The following is a 7,087-nucleotide window of genomic DNA, read 5'->3' as shown; positions in this document are numbered from 1 at the left end:
TAATGGTGAAAAAAATTGAAACCACACACAGGCACAAAATAGCAACAATAAGAATGATAACTCCTTTTAGATTCAAAACACTTTTCTGTTCGTGAGAATAGCATGGTGATTTTGGGGTCTAGAAGGGGGTTTAGCACTTGATCAGGATCACCACCAAGTTTCTAATGGAAGAAACTCTAATAACTCTAAAGAAAATTCATGGTTTCAAAAAAAGAGGAGGGAAAGGGCATGGTTGACAATCAGTGGGGCCCTTGCAGCGAACAAAACCCCATTTCTAAATTATTTTTCAGTCATTTCTTTGAAGTTCAAAAGTTGATTGATGTAGAACCAATTAAATAAGCACCTACCTGGAGAAATAACTAAAAAGGCAGAAGTGGAATTTCAAAAAGGCTCGATAAATCTTTTGGTTCTACTTTGTTTATGTTAGATTCAGAAAGTAAGATCATAAATTGTTTAGGGAAGCTCACCCTATATTGCTACAAATTGAATGAGAGAGTAAGAAACCTATAGCGCCCTTTAATTTTAATCACTTACTAGCTAAATAAAAAGGATTCCAAGGCTGTGGTCATTAAGAATTGAAGACATTATGATAGCAACAGTGAGGACAGAGACATGAAGCATTTCATAGACAGTCTAAAAAGGTAAAAGGTGAAGCTGCAGATTGAGCTCAAAGCTTTGTTAAAAAGGATTTAAAGGATGTCGAAAAATGAATTAAAACCCTCTAATAATAATAAAACAGGGGTGTTTTTGAAAGATAAAATCAATCCTCTCAAAGAGCTGGAAGGGGAAAAAAAACACCTTGCTAAAGAGGAAAAAGACACTAAGCTAAAAAGGAGAACCATCTTGTTCTCTGAAGGTGACAAGAATACTAAACTTTTTCACAAGTACGCAAGTCATACAAGAAACGTTAACATTGTTTGGGAAAACAATAAGCCAGGTAACTCTAGGGTTAATAAGTCTTTTAAGGAGATAATTGAAGTGAGAAAGCAACATTTTAAAAGTTTAATGGCAGCAAATATTTGTGAAATAATGAAAATTATCACGCAATTTTCCAGCACTATTAGCGATGAAATGAACATAGACTTGGAGTGAGAGGTGTCTAAAGATGAGATAAAAGCAGTTTTAAACTCCAAAAAAATAAAAATTGTATACCTAATGGATGGACAGTGGAATTTTTGAAGAAGAATTTATGCTACTTTATAATAGGAAAATATACATTGTTGTCTGAATAACTCTGCATTTTTTTTAATTATTTCATTTCCCATGACAAGAAGTTCATCAATAATATTATGATGTTTGTTTGAAATCTCAGTCAACAAAGAAGTTCTACAACTGTAGTTGCATCTTCAATTTGAAATGACCATAAATATTGATATGGATCATACAGCCTGCAGTTGGACATACTACACATTTGATAAGGAATAAAATATCTTTTTCCAAGTGCAGGTTTATATTAAGCTAACAAGTAGTGTTTAATGAACCAATTTCTTTTAAATCTCCTTCACAGGAGAGAGACTTATCTCTGGATGAAAAACATTAAGTGAATTTCACTATAAAGAGTATAGCTCTTTTCATTTGGACTTACCTCATGAGAGTAATCATCCAGGGAAGCAAAATTATTTTACTTACTCTATTAGTTAGATTTGGAGGCAATTCTTCAAACTCCAAGGATTCTTCTCATTACTGTCATGCATATTGATGTCGTTGACATTCTTTGGAACATATCATTGGCTCTTTTCCTTCCATAATTCTGGATGCTTTTACTGCCAAATGTGATGCTTCCACACTCTTATGGTTGTACCATATTTCTGTCTTCAGAATCTGCATGATACAACTGCATGCAGGCTCTCTTAGCATTGCAAATTAACATATTTTTCTTCAATTAGAAGCTCTTAGAAAAAGCAGGTGAAAGGACTGAAAATCTAGTTCCAATTTCACTTCAAAATAACCAGTGAAAACCCCCTAAAAAGGGTTTCATAAGATGCGAATAAATCCTCGAAATTGCGCATCCTTATCACTAAATTGCTAGAAATTATTCCTCATTTACAAAGGGATAGAAACTCCTCTTTGGATATTTCCTTCTAAGATCTAGATCCTTGTGAATGATACCTCATGCAAAATATTTTTGGAACTTTTATAACTGAAATGAAGATTCACTGGCTTTATTACTACACATTTTCATCCTTGGATAAGAATTTTCCAAGCACTTGTAAGCATTGGATCTACATGCCATGGTGTACCAAAGTGTGAAAGAGTGTGCAGGAGAATCTCTGTCATTCATAGAAACAAAGACCTTAGTGTACATCCAATTACCATGAATGAAGATAACAAATTTGAGTCGTAGATGTGTTTTTTTTTTAATTTTCAAAATTTGGCAATATCCTCCTTTGATCATACACTTCTAGCACTCCCAACAACATAACATCCATGCATCTTTGCAAACTGGCCAACAAGTTTTCCAACTACTCCAGAAGTTGCAGAGATGAAAACCTTTTTCTCTTGTTGCTCTTGAAGCAGAGGTGATTTTTTCTATACAAGTGTGTCTAAGAGAAGTTTTGAAATTTAGGGCTTAGAAGGTTCAGCTACAACACCAGTCATGGTTCCCCTCCAGTTGTCCATGGCCTCGTCCCTGCCATAATAATGGCGAAAAAAATTGAAACCACACAGGCACAAAATAGCAACAATAAGAATGATAACTCTTTTTAGATTCAAAACACTTTTATGTTCATGAGAATAGCATGGTGATTTTGGGGTCTAGAAGGGGGTTTAGCACTTGATCAGGATCACCACCAAGTCTCCATTGGAAGAAACTCTAATAACTCTAAAGAAAATTCATGGTTTCAAAAAAAGAGGAGGGAAAGGGCATAGTTGACAATCAGTGGAGCCCTTGCAGCAAGAAAAACCCCATTTCTAAATTCTTTTTCAGTCATTTCTTTGAAGTTCAAAATTTGATTGATGTAGAACCAATTAAATAAGCACCTACCTAGAGAAATAACGAAAAGGCAGAAGTAGAATTTCAAAAAGGCTAGATAAATCCTTTGTTGCTACTCAGTTGATGTTAGATTCAGACAGTGAGATCATAAATTGTTTAGGGAAGCTCACCCTATATTGTTACAAATTGAATCAAAGAGTAAGAAGCCTCTAGCTCCCTTTAAGTTTAATAACTTACTGGCTAAATAAAAATGATTCCAAGGTTGTGGTCATCAATAATTGAAGACATTACGATAGTAACAGTGAGGATAGAGACATGAAGCATTTCATAGACAATCTGAAAAGGGTAAAAGGTGAAGCTGCAGATTGAGCTCAAAGCTTTGTTCAAAAAGATTTAAAGGATGTCGAAAAATGAATTAAAAACCTCTGATAATAATAAAGCAAGGGTGTTTTTGAAAGATGAAATCAATCCTCTCAAAGAGCTGGAAGGGAAAACAAACCACCTTGCCAAAGAGGAAAAAGAAACTAAGCTAAAAAGGAGAACCATCTTGTTCTCTGAAAGTGACAGGAATACTAAACTTTTTCACAAGTACGCAAGTCATACAAGAAACATTAACATTATTTGGGAAAACAATAAGCCATATAGATCTAGGGTTAATAAGTCTTTTAAGGAGATAGTTGAAGTGAGAAAGCAACATTTTAAAAGTCTAATGGCAGCAAATATTTGTGAAATCATGAAAATTATCGGGTTATTTCCCAGCGTTATCAGTGATGAAATGAACATAGACTTGGAGGGAGAGGTGTCCAAAGAGGAGATAAAAGCGGTTTTAAACTCCAAAAAACTAAAAATCATATACCCAATGGATGGACAGATGAATTGTTGAAGAAGAATTTATGCTCCTTTATAATAGGCAAATATATGTCGTTGTCTGAATAACTCTACATTTTTTCAATTGTTTCAGTTTCCATGATAGGAAGTTCATCAATAATCTTATGATGTTTGTTTTAAATCTCAGTCAACAAAGTAGTTCTACAGCTGTAGCTACATCTTCAATTTGAAATGACTAAAAATATTGATATGGATCAGACATCCTGCAGTTGGACAATCTACACATTTGATAAGGAATAAAAGATCTTTTTCCAAGTGTAGGTTTATATTAAGCTGACAAGTAGTGTTTAATGAACCAATGTCTTTCAAATCTCCTTCACAAGAGAGAGACTTATATCTGGATGAAAAACATTAAGTGAATTTCACTATGAAGAGGATAACTCTTTTCGTTTGGACTTACCTCATGAGATTAATCATCCAGGGCAGCAAAATTCTTTGACTTACTCTATTAATTAGATTTGGAGGCAATTCTTCAAACTCCAAGTATTATTCTCATTACTATCATGCACACTAATACCGTTGACATTCTTTGGAACATATTATTGGCTCTTTTCCTTCCATAATTATGGATGCTTTTACTGCCAAATGTGATGTTTCCGCACTCTTATGATTGTACCAGGTTTCTGTCTTCAAAATATCAATGATACAGCTACATGTAGGCTCTCTTAGCATTGCAAATCAACATATTTTGCTTCAATTATAAGCTCTTAGAAAAAGAAGGTGAAAGGACTGCAAATCTGGTTCCAAGTCCACTTCAAAGTAACAAGTGAAAACCCCCTGAAAAGGGTTTCATAAGACACGAATAAATCCTCGAAATTATGCATCCTTATCACTAAAATGCTGGAAATTATTCCTCATTTGCAAAGGGATAACAATTTCTCTTTGGATATTGCTTTCTAAGATCTAGATCACTTGTGAATGATACCTCATGCAAAATATTTTTGGAACTTTTATAACTAAAATGAAGATTCACTGGCTTTATTGCTACACATTTTCATCCTTGGATAAGAATGTTCCAAGCACTTGTAAGAATTGGATCTACATTCCATGGTGTGCCAAAGTGTGCAAGAGTATGCAGGAGCATCTTTGTCATTCAATAGAAACAACGACCTTAGTGTACATCCAATTCCCATCAATGAAGATAACAAATTTGAGTCCTAGATATGTTTCTTTTTAATTTTCAAAATTTGGCAATATCCTCCTTTGATCATACACTTATATCACTCCCAACAACAAAACACACATGCATCTTACCAACAAGTTGTCCAACTACTCCAGAAGTTGTAGAGATGAAAACCTTTTTCTCTTGTTGCTCTTGAACCGGAAGTGATTTTTTTTATACAAGTGTGTCTAATAGAAGTTTTGAAATTTAGGGCTTAGAAGGTTCAGTTACAACACCATTCATGGTGCCCCTCCGGTTGTCCATGGCCTCGTCCCTACCATAATAATGGCAAAAAAAATTGAAACAACACATAGGCACAAAATAACAACAGTAAGAATGATAACTCTTTTTAGATTCAAAACACTTTTATGTTCGTGAGAATAGCATGGTGGTTTTGGGGTCTGTAAGGGGGTTTAGCACTTTATCAGGATCACCACCAAGTCTCTTACAATGGCCCTTAACTATCAAAATTGATTTTTTTTCTGTAGGAACTTGGTGGGCCTTGCAGTGTGTGAGAAGAGTGAGCAAATCATAGAGTATTTGGTTTTTGTGAGTACAGATCCCAACTGTGATGTTCTGGATTGAGATGTTTGTTTGTTTCTTTTCAAAATGTGCTCCATTTTCTAATGGTTGTTAATCTCTCTAGGACAGCCTTTTAAATATTAATTTGAGAAACAATTTTCTTTCTAGTTTGTAATCGCACTAGGTGCTTTAAAAATTTTGACTACATGTTTGTGTTGTTAACTGAGCTAAGCAACCTTTGTGAATTCAGCCACTAGATAGGAAATGTTCCAGAAAATATAGTTAGTTTTTCTGAAGAGTCAGAGCAACCATGATTACTTCCCGATTTATTAAGTGTGTGACTGTGGGGAATGGTGTTGTGGGAAAAACTTGCATGCTTATTTCCTACACAAGCAACACATTTCGAACGGACTATGTACCAATAGTGTTTGATAACTTCAGTGCAAATGTAGTGGTGGATGGAATTACAACGAATATTGGCCTCTGGGACAGGATGAGACAAGACGGTTACAATAGGATCAGGTCCCTGAGTTATAGAGGTGCAGATGTCTTCCTCCTGGCTTTCTCCTTGATCAGCAAGGCCAGTTATAAAAACATTTCCAAAAACTGGATTCCAGAATTGAGACACTACACACCATCTGTGCCTATCATTTTGGTGGGGACAAAATTAGATTTACGAAAATAAAAATAGTTTTTTGCTGATCATCCCGGAGCAACCCCAATCTCGATAGCACAAGGTGAAGATTTTGAAGAGGAAAATTGGGGTTGCATCATACGTTGAATGCAGTTCTAAAACACAACAGAATGTTAAGGTTGTTTTTTATGTCGTAATCAAAGTGGTTCTTCAACCACCAAAGCAAAAGAAATGTGAAAACAAGCAAAGAACATGATTTATTCTTTAATGGATTTATCTATCTTTGGCATCTGGAGAACTTTATAGTGCATTATTTAATCAAAGGTTGGCATAATATTTCCCAAGTATTTATGATTTGTTACTTTATGTTTAGTATGTTGAATTTATTGTAAAGCCAGATGCTCTGGAAAAAGGTCCTAGTTTTTTCATTTTATATCATTGTCTGTGTGGTTATGGAGAACTATTTTGAAATGTGAATGAAAGGTCCTGATTTTTTTCATTTTATATCATTTCCAGTTGTGGTTATGAGGGACTATTTTGAAATGTAAATGAAATTTGTGTCTACATGCATAGGATATTATGATGAGAGTGGTAAAATATTTGTTTTTACCATGTGAGTTCTCCCTGTAAAGTAGGAGTTAATATGGAAACTTTCACGACCTGTAATCCATCTAGTTGCCTCGTTGTTTGATGTCCAAAAACTTTCAAAACGCAGAAAAACATAGTTTTGACAATTTCGTAGCAAATTCATAAAATGCGTTTATGCTACTCCTCTGCTCTTTTTGCAAATTCTGATACTTTCTTTGATGTTTTTAAGCTAAATGCATGCCCTTAGAACTCCCTTTGATGTTTTTTTAGTTTGCTTTCTCCTCCATGAAAAGCTACAGCAGTTTCGTAGCAAATTTTCAGCTTAACTATGGGGAGTTGCTACAAAATTTCAAATTTCTGA

At 34.6% G+C, this 7,087-nt stretch overlaps 1 pseudogene; it reads left to right on the top strand.

Annotated features, from left to right (window-relative positions):
• The first annotated feature begins 5,814 nt into the window (after nucleotides 1–5,814).
• LOC149194335 (rac-like GTP-binding protein 7 pseudogene) lies at nucleotides 5,815–6,406 on the top strand (annotated as a pseudogene).
• Nucleotides 6,407–7,087: the final 681 nt, after the last annotated feature.

The sequence above is a fragment of the Pinus tabuliformis genome, chromosome 2_2 (genome assembly GCF_031772625.1).
Source record: "Pinus tabuliformis cultivar Carrire ecotype Pingquan chromosome 2_2, CPIR1, whole genome shotgun sequence".
Classification (NCBI taxonomy): Eukaryota; Viridiplantae; Streptophyta; class Pinopsida; order Pinales; family Pinaceae; genus Pinus; species Pinus tabuliformis.
This window is presented reverse-complemented; position numbering and strand designations above follow the sequence as displayed.